Here is a 10000-nt window from a genome sequence, read left to right on the forward strand (position 1 = left end):
CATATGTGGATGAGATCATGATGATGGGTAGATGGAGATGGTTTGGGCATGTTCTTCGCACTCCCCAAGAGAGATTAGTTCACCAAACTTTTAACTGGGCTCCACAAGGCAATAGAAGAGTTAAAAGACCCAGGCCTACAAGGCTGAGGAATAAGAAGCGTGAAGTAGGAGGTGATAAATGGAGAAGTATTGAATTAAAAGCTAAAGATAGAGACGACAGGCTAATTCTAACCGAGGTCCTTTGCGTCAATAGGTGTAAGTGGAGATGATATGGATATTTATATAAATACATATACATATATATATATATATATATATAATATATATATATATATATATATATAATATATATATATATACCACACACACACACACATATATATATATATATATATATATATATATATATATATATATATATATATATATATATATATATATATATATATATATATACACACACATGTATATATATATATATATATATATATATATATATATATATATATATATATATATATACTGTATATATATGCTCAGTGGCATTGGTAGATGTATAGCTACTCTGTCTCTCCCTATCCTTATACTAGGGGGGAGGGGAGGTAGTCATACCATGGAGAGATGGGTACTCCGAGAGGTACACTTGGAAACCACAGTCTCCCACAAATTACCTAAACCAGTGTATTGAAGCTAGGAAAAGGGGTGGGGAGGGGGGGTGGGGGTGGGGGGTTGAATCTCGGTATATGTGAATGTGTGCGTATGTATTTACATCTATCTAATTATTAAGCCGTCATTTTTGACGCATCGGGTGCACTAATATTTTAAAATAGTCAACATTCATTCCATGCATGGTAACCTCCATTCTATCTCTTCCGAGATTTCACCTTAATACGAGGTTTTGAATATCTCACCCGAAGGCCATAAATATTTTCATATTTGCATCAACACATAATTTTTGCGCCTCCTTTTGTATCTGTGAAGTCTTCCGGAAGGATGCCAGTTGCAACATTTCCTTTTCCTCGCAACAAAACTTTCGACGATTCTTTGAGAATGGCATTGTTTGCAAAAGTGATCTCTCTCGTTCTTGTCTCAACGGACATGAGAAATGTAACGAATGCTTTTGGAGGGGTTTTTTGCTCATGTGTGTGAGTCTCTATGTGTGTGGGCGTAAGTGTGAGTATGTTCGTATGTGCGAGTCCTGTTCGTATGTGTGAATATACTTGGATTATAATTAACGCATGATTAATTTTTTCTTTTATGTATCGTGTTGGGATAATACTGATGGACTTTAATTAAGTAAGGCATTACTGTTGAATAATTTTACTCTCCTATGATAAAGTTTCATGGAATGTTCAACTAATGACTAATTTCCTTAATTTCATAAGACACCATTAAAAGTTTAGAGTGTGTACATATATATATATAATATATATATATATATATATATATATATATATATATATATATAAATATATATATGTATATATATATATATATATATATATATATATATTTATATATATATATATGATTATATATATATATATATATATATATATATATATATATATACATATATATATATATATATATATTATATATATATATATATATATATATATTATATATATATATATGTATATATATATATTATATATATATATATATATATATATATATATATATATATATTTATATATATATATATATATATATATATATATATATATATATATATATATATATATATACTGTACATATATCTACAGACATAAAGGTCATGGAGTGTAAATACAAAAAGGGGTCTAAACTGCGAAAGTTTCCTCAGGCTTTAATTGAGAAAATACCTTTGAAGTAGACAATCCTCTTCTGGCTGTTGATCGACAAAGAGAAGCCCCTTTCTTTGAAAAGGTCACAAGAGGACGGTGGTGTGTGTGTGTGTGTGTGTGTGTGTGTGGGTCCAGTTGAGGTGCTTGAACTAAATAAAGCCTTTTGTTAGAACCTCTCTGACTCTGGACTGGACCAATGGGTTATAAAGGGGTTGGAAATTATTGCCTGGAATCTTCGCTAGCTGGGAGGAAGGACACTGATGGCTGGTACAAATCATGAACATACGCTACCGGGGTCTAGGCGATGTCAGGCAGGGCAGCCGGACGGAATTATTGAAAGGACTCCTCGCTTGCTGGGAGGAAGGACGTTGATGGCTGGTACAACACATGAACACATGCTACCGGTTTCTAGGCGATGTCAAGCAGGCCAGCTGATCGGAATTATTGCAAGGACTCCTCATATGCTGGTAGGAAGGACGCTGGTGGCTGCTACAACACTTGAACGTACGTTACTGGGGTCTAGGCGATGTCAGGCGGGGCAGCCGAACGGAATTATTGAAAGGACTCCTCGCTTGCTGGGAGGAAGGACGTTGATGGCTGGTACAACACATGAACACATGCTACCGGTTTCTAGGCGATGTCAAGCAGGGCAGCTGATCGGAATTATTGCAAGGACTCCTCGCTTGCTAGGAGGAAGGGACGCTGGTGGCTGGTACAACACTTGAACATACGCTACTGGGGTCTAGGCGATGTCAGGCAGGGCAGCCGGTCAGAAATTATTAAAAGGACTCCTCGCTTGCTGGTAGCAAGGATGCTGGTGATTGTACAACACTTGAACACACATTACCGGGGCTAAGCGATGTCAGGCAGGTCAGCTGATCGGAATTATTGCAAGAACTCCTCGCTTGCTGGTAGGAAGGACGCTGATGGCTGGTACAACACTTGAACATACGCTAACAGTTTCTAGGTGATGTCAGGTAGGGCAGCCGATCAGAATTATTGCCAGGACTCCTAGCTTGCTAGGAGGAAGGACGCTGGTGACTGTACAACACTTGAGAATACACTACCGGGGCTAAGCGATGTCAGGCAGGGCAGTCGATCAGTTCACCCAAAAGCCAAAGGAAAGTTCTTCAAAAAGAAGCCAATCGTGTTTACCTCATACAAATGGGAAAAGAGCACGTTAATAAAAGAAGATAGTTATCTTTTCCAAGCACAAAGTATTGATGTGTCCAGTGAAAATGCTTAAACCAATTAAGACCTTTTTTTATCATCTCTCTCACTCTGGACTGGACCAATAGGTTATGAAGCGGTTGAAAATTATTGATAATTTTATTCTTTTTTCCAATCCGTGTTAGTTTCACAGTAATGGATATTATTATTATTATTATTATTATTATTATTATTATTATTATTATTATTATTATTACTCCCTAGTTAAAAAAGCAAGATGTTATAAACCCTAGGGGTCCAAGAGGGTAGAATAGCCCAGTGAGGAAAGGAAATAAGGAAATAAATAAATAATTTGAGAAAGAATTAACAATTAGAATAAAATATTCTAGAAACAGTAATGACATGAAAAGGGATATTTCATATATAAACTATAAAAAAACTTGTCATCCAGTCCAATATAAAAAACCTTTGTTACAAGTTTGAATATTTAAAATAGTATTCACTACAGTCATTCTTTTTAGTGAGGCAGATTTGCGCTGAATTGCCAGGGTGCCCTTTTAGCTCGGAAAAGTTTCCTAATAGCTGATTAGTGGGAAGTATTCTTGTCTGAACACTTCCGACCAGTCAGCTATCAGGAAACTTTTCTAAGTTAAAAGGGCATCCCTGCGAGTCGGTGCCAATCTGCCTCACTAAAAAAGATTACTATAATTAACTTAGAACAGTAAAACAAATATAATTACTTTACAGAAAATATACCAACAAAAAGCCCACTAACTTCCTAAAAAAATTTTGATATTGATGATGGCGTCCAAAACTATTTATCTTAAATGCCAATAAACATCATCGAATCACTAATTGGAAATTTGTTATCAAAGGAAACGAGTTAATGAAATCAAACACTAATTTTTGATGTAAACGAACTGACGATTTGCAATTTTGTTTAATCACACGATTTTTCTCTTCGTTTGATTAGCTTTTAGCCCTACGGAAGTTTGATTTATAGGTTATTATTGCAAATAGCAACAACAACATCAACAACAACAACAAAAACAACAACAACAACAACAAATGCAGCTATTTCTCGTCCACTGTAGGACAAAGGCCTCACACATATCCTTATTCATGATTGGGGTTTGATCAGTTTTCATCATCATATTATTGCAAATAACAACAACAACAACGACAACAACAACAACAAACATGCAGCCATTTCTGGACCACTGCAGGCAAAGGCATCAGACATGTCCTTATTCATGTCTGGGGTTTGGTCACTTTTCAGCATCACGCTGACCATTGTGGATTGGTGATGGTGGGAGACTTTAGTCTGATCGCTCATGGGAAACTCACCCAGTATGGGTGACCCTGACTAGTACAGACTTGCTGATCATGGCGATTCGTAAACCCTCTCACCACATGGTAAGCTTAACTGGTGATTGCCAGACTGGGGTTCGAGTCCTGCTTCAACTCGATAGCTTCTTTGGTCGCTGCAACCTCGACATCCAAGTGAGCTAAGGATGGGGGCTTTGGGGGAGCCTATATATCTACCTGCTGAGCCATGAGCAGCCATTGCCTGGCCCTCCTTGGTCTTAGATTGTGTGGAGAGTGGCTTGGGTGTTGATCATATATAATATGGTCAGTCTCTAGGTCATTGTCTTGCTTGATAGGGGAATGTCACTGTACCCTTGTCCCTGCCATTCATGAGCGGATTTTAAACCTTTACGTAAAAATGCAGCAGTTAAAATAAAGAGAAATCAGAAGAAAATAGGGATATTATTACTATTATTATTATTATTATTATTATTATTATTATTATTATTATATACTATGCTACAACCTTAGTTGGAAAAGCAGGATGCTATAAGCCCAGGGGCTTCAACAGGGAAAATAGCTCATTGAGGAAAGGAAACAAAGAAAAATAAAATACTTTAAGAAGCGCAACAAGATTGAAATAAATATCTCCTATATGCATTAATACGAAAAGAACAAAGTCGAACATTCATGGATAAGAAAACTTAATGTTTATACAACTGAAATGGATTAACAACGAAGAGACAAAAGCAACACCCGCTAATGCATCTATTAACAGAAGACGAAGAAAGGAACGTATATGAGTGAGACCTCCATTGTCTATTGGAGATATGAAATGCAGAGCTTCCCGGATCTCCTTCCTGCCCTTGAAAGCCATTATCTTCCCATTAACAGCTCTTCTCGAGAAGTTCTCCTTGAGGATCTTCTCTTGTCTTCGAAGATGTAAAGTAAGAATCATATCAGGGTCCGAGTTATGAGGAAATTCTTATTGATGATGACAGTGATTATTATTATTATTATTATTGCTCGCTAAGCTACAACCCTAGTTAGAAAAGCAGGATGCTTTAAGCCCTAGGGCTCCAATAGAATAAATATCCCAGTGAGGAAAGGAAATAAGGAAAGAAATAGAATAGCATGAATGAGTGTACCCTTAAGCAAGAGATTATTATTATTATTATTATTATTATTATTGCTCGCTAAGCTACAACCCTAGTTGGAAAAGCAGGGTGCTTTAAGCCTGAGGGCATCAAACAGGAAAAATAGCCCTGTGAAGAAAGGAAATAAGGAAAAAGATTGAAGAATTCGCATGAGAGTACCTTCAAAAAGGAGAACTCTAACCCAAGACAGTGGAAGACCATGATACTGAGGTTATGCCCCTACCCCCAAAGATTATTATTATTATTATTATTATTATTATTATTATTATTATTATTATTATTATTATTATCTAAGCTACAACCCTACTTGGAAAAGCAGGAGGCTTTAAGCCCATGGGCTTCAACAGGGGAAATAGCCCAGTGAAAAAAAGGAAGAAAATAAACTATATTTGAAGTAATGAACAATTAAAATGAAATATCTTATAAACAGTAACAACATCAAAACAAAAATTTCATATATAAACTCTGAATAGACTTTTTCCTTGTTGGAGTCCTTGGGCTTATGGCATCCTGCTCTTCCAGCTACAGTTGTAGCTTAGCTAATAATAATAATAATAATAATAATAATAATAATAATAATGATAATAATAATAATAATAATAATAATGATAAGAAGAAGAAGAAGAAGAATGGTAATAATAATAATAATAATAATAATAATAATAATAATAATAATAATAATAATGATAATAATAATAATCATAATAATAATAATAATAATAATAATAATATTAATAATTACTACTACTACTACTACTATACTACTACTAAAATAATAATAATAACAATAATAATAATAATAATAATAATCCGGCTTTCCCCATATCCTCCATATTACTTCACCCTGACAGAAATTAAACAATAAAAGAGTTTACTGTATCTTCCAATATTTATTATTTCCGGATTATCATAGAGTCCTGGAATTCTGGAATCCTGGAATCCAGTTTGAAGCCGAAATGAAAAAATCCCTTCGATTCTTATTTCATGCAATCTATTGTTGTGTCTCTTTTTATTTTTGCAAGGAATATGTTTCCTCTCATTTGAATATCGGGAATGAGTTCCATTTCTCTTAGGAATCATTCCCATTCCAGTTTGGATGGAATTTCTGAATTTTATTTGTAATATTGGATTTCGTTTTTATTCAGGCCCTATATGGGTCAGAATTCGTAATTTCTTCCTTAATTTCGTGATTTTTTGATGAACTGAGAGATGGCTTTTGTGAAGCAATTTCATAAAATGTATGAAGGAGAAAATTTTATTTGTGGAATTCTTAAAAATACAAAGAGAGAGAGAGAGAGAGAGAGAGAGAGAGAGAGAGAGAGAGAGAGGAGAGAGAGAGAGAGAGAGAGAGAGGAGAGAGAGAGAGTATAGTCCTTCAGCTATATTAGTAATTTATAATTTTTCCTACAAACTGAAAATATGAAACTGCTATGTCATGAGAGAGAGAGAGAGAGAGAGAGAGAGAGAGAGAGAGAGAGAGAGAGGAGAGAGAGAGAGAGAGAGAGAGAGAGAGAGAGTTATTCAATTATTTTAGTATTTTTATTTATATACTACTCAATAAAAAGATGGAACTCTTTTGTGTCATAAGGGGAGAGAGAGAGAGAGAGAGAGAGAGGAGAGAGAGAGAGAGAGAGAGAGAGAGAGAGAGAGAGAGAGATCCCTTTAGTTTCTAATAGCAATTTTTATTTTCCTTACAAAGTGGAAAGATAAATCCCTTCTATGTCATAAGAAGAGAGAGAGAGAGAGAGAGAGAGAGAGAGAGAGAGAGAGAGAGAGAGAGAGAGAGAGAGAAAGAGAGAGAGAGAGATCCTTCAGCTCCTAATTACAATCCTAGTCTATTACACTCGTAACGACATGGATTTCAGAGTCCTACGTCTTATTATAGCATTTTATTGCTGTTTGTAAGTGGTTCCTTTCCCAAGGTAAATCATTGCCAGAAGTCTGACGTGAAAAGACTCCATTTTGCTTCTCTGGAAACTTCCAATTACGTCTTTTTTATGATTCGTAATTGATGTCATTAGGAAATCGAATGACTTAATTGACTAGCAAGTCGTGTCTAGAGTTATTTCTAGATCTTGACTTCCTAGCATTTCTAGATTTATTTCTAGGTCTCGACTTACAAGTCAATTCTAGACTTATTTCTAGGTTTCAATTTGCAAGTCGTTTCTAGAGTTATTTCAAAGGTCTCGACTTGCAAGTCATTTCTAGTTATTTTTAGATCTCAACTTACAAGTCATTTCTAGAGTTATTTCTAAACCTTGACTTGCAAGTCATTTCTAGTTATTTCTAGATCTCGACTTGCCAGTCATTTCTAGTTATTTCTAGATGTAGACTTGCAAGTCATTTCTACAGTTATTTCTAAGTCTCTACTTACAAGTCAAGTCTAGAGTCACTTCTATATCTCGACTTGCAAGTCATTTCCAGAGTTATTTCTAGATCTCGACTTGCAAGTCATTTTCTAGAGTTATTTCTAGATCTCGACTTGCAAGTCATTTCTAGTTATTTCTATAGTTAAAATTGAAGGTCATTTCTAGAGTTATTTCTAGATCTCAACTTGCAAGTCATTTCTAGTTATTTCTATAGTTAAAATTGAAGGTCATTTCTAGAGTTATTTCTAGATCTCGACTTGCAAGTAATTTCTAGTTATTTCTATAGTTAAAATTGAAGGTCATTTCTAGAGTTATTTCTAGATCTCGACTTGCAAGTCATTTCTAGTTATTTGTAGATCCTGACTTGCAGGTCATTTTCAATTATATCTAGATCTCGACTTGCAAGTCATTTCTAGAGTTATTTCTAGATCTCGATTCTCTAAGGGTTAATAGATCTACTTCAGTGTATTGGCTCCATACTTGTTAAATATCTTTGCTATAGATAAACTAGTGTACGCGATCCGTCAAATTGGTGGCTAGATATATTGACTGATATACATACACGTGGATTCAACCCTTCTCACCCCCTCCCCCTTTCCTAACTACAACACGGCAGTTTGAGCAATGTATGGGAGATTCTAAGTTCCGGATGTACTTCTCGGGGTACCCCACTCTCACCAGGGTATGGCTACTCCCCTTCCCCACTACCCTAGGTACGAAGAGAGAGAGAGAGAGAGAGAGAGAGAGAGAGAGAGAGATAGAGAGAGAGAGAGAGAGAGAGAGAGAGAGGTACCGTCCTCATGTCAACAAGACAACTCCAAGACTATTATGTAAATTTCTATTCCCGCGAGGTAGATGGAGTTATTGGACACTGCATACACTTATCGTACAGCTGGCAAGAGTGGTGTGTTATGGATCCATGCTTACCATTAATACTCAAATTATATAATACCTCCATTGCAACACGAGGGATATAATGATATATTATTAAAAGCTTCTCAATGTTGAAGTTTTTTATAAATGGCGCTGGAGAATCGAGTTTTAGGTTATACAAAAACTTTAACATAATAATTTAATGATAATATGTGATTGATTGATTGATTGAGTTAAAGTTTTCTGGCATCATGATATCTAAGGTCATTGACGCCGATGATAATGTCTGAGATAGAATGGAATGATAGAAGGCGGAGGTTAGTCTACCTAAATATTAATTAATATTTAAATCAGAGAATGGTGTAGGTCAGTTTGAATAAATTGCTATTATTCATAAAATGTAGAGTTGTAAAAATGACCAAACACAGAAAGACAGACGTTACATGAAGCATAATTTTATATGACTTTTTTATATCATATTCTTATATAACACGTTACCTTTTGCTCTCAGTTATTCTGTCAGAAGAATCTGTAAAGAGAACTACATTATTTGACAGAAAACTAAGAAAAAAACCTGAAATATATTTCATATCTGTATTTGAATCTCGAACAAACTTTGGTTTAGTATTTTAGATTTAGTGCAACCAATTATTTAGAAAATCAAACATGATTTATTGCCTCTATTTATATGGTGATTTTTTTTACATTGATAAGGCAGCTAAGACAATAAACACACAAATATAAAGTATATATATATATATATATATATATATATATATATATATATATATATATATATATATATATATATATATATATATATATATATATATATATATGTATATACATATATATATATATATATATATATATATATATATATATATATATATACATATATATATATATATATATATATATATATATATATATATATATATATATATATATATATATATACATACATATATACATACATACATACATACATAAATATGCATAAATATCACAGAGAAAGGTGATGCTCAAATGCAAAAGGACCACAGGAAAAAAATGAAAATATAATTGTGAATGCTAACCAGTTCCATCTTCGTTCTTGTATGGAAAAGCTCTACGTAATCCTTAACTTAATTTCATAAGACTCTGGCAATAACTCCTCATTTGTATGTTCCTAAAGTAGGCATTATAGGCTCATATATCTTGAGGCTCGAACTCTCTACCTCCATAACCGAGTTTAATTTTCAGTGACTGCTCAAGGACGTTATCAACTCCGCTAACGAAGTTGGAAGGAGGT

At 34.2% G+C, this 10000-nt stretch overlaps 1 pseudogene; it reads right to left on the reverse strand.

Moving 5' to 3' along the window:
• Nucleotides 1-4293, reverse strand: part of LOC137655920 (uncharacterized) — a 28382-nt pseudogene extending 24089 nt beyond the window's left edge.
• Between the last annotated feature and the right edge of the window lie 5707 nt (nucleotides 4294-10000).

The sequence above is a fragment of the Palaemon carinicauda genome, chromosome 16, assembly GCF_036898095.1.
Source record: "Palaemon carinicauda isolate YSFRI2023 chromosome 16, ASM3689809v2, whole genome shotgun sequence".
In the NCBI taxonomy this organism is placed as follows: Eukaryota; Metazoa; Arthropoda; class Malacostraca; order Decapoda; family Palaemonidae; genus Palaemon; species Palaemon carinicauda.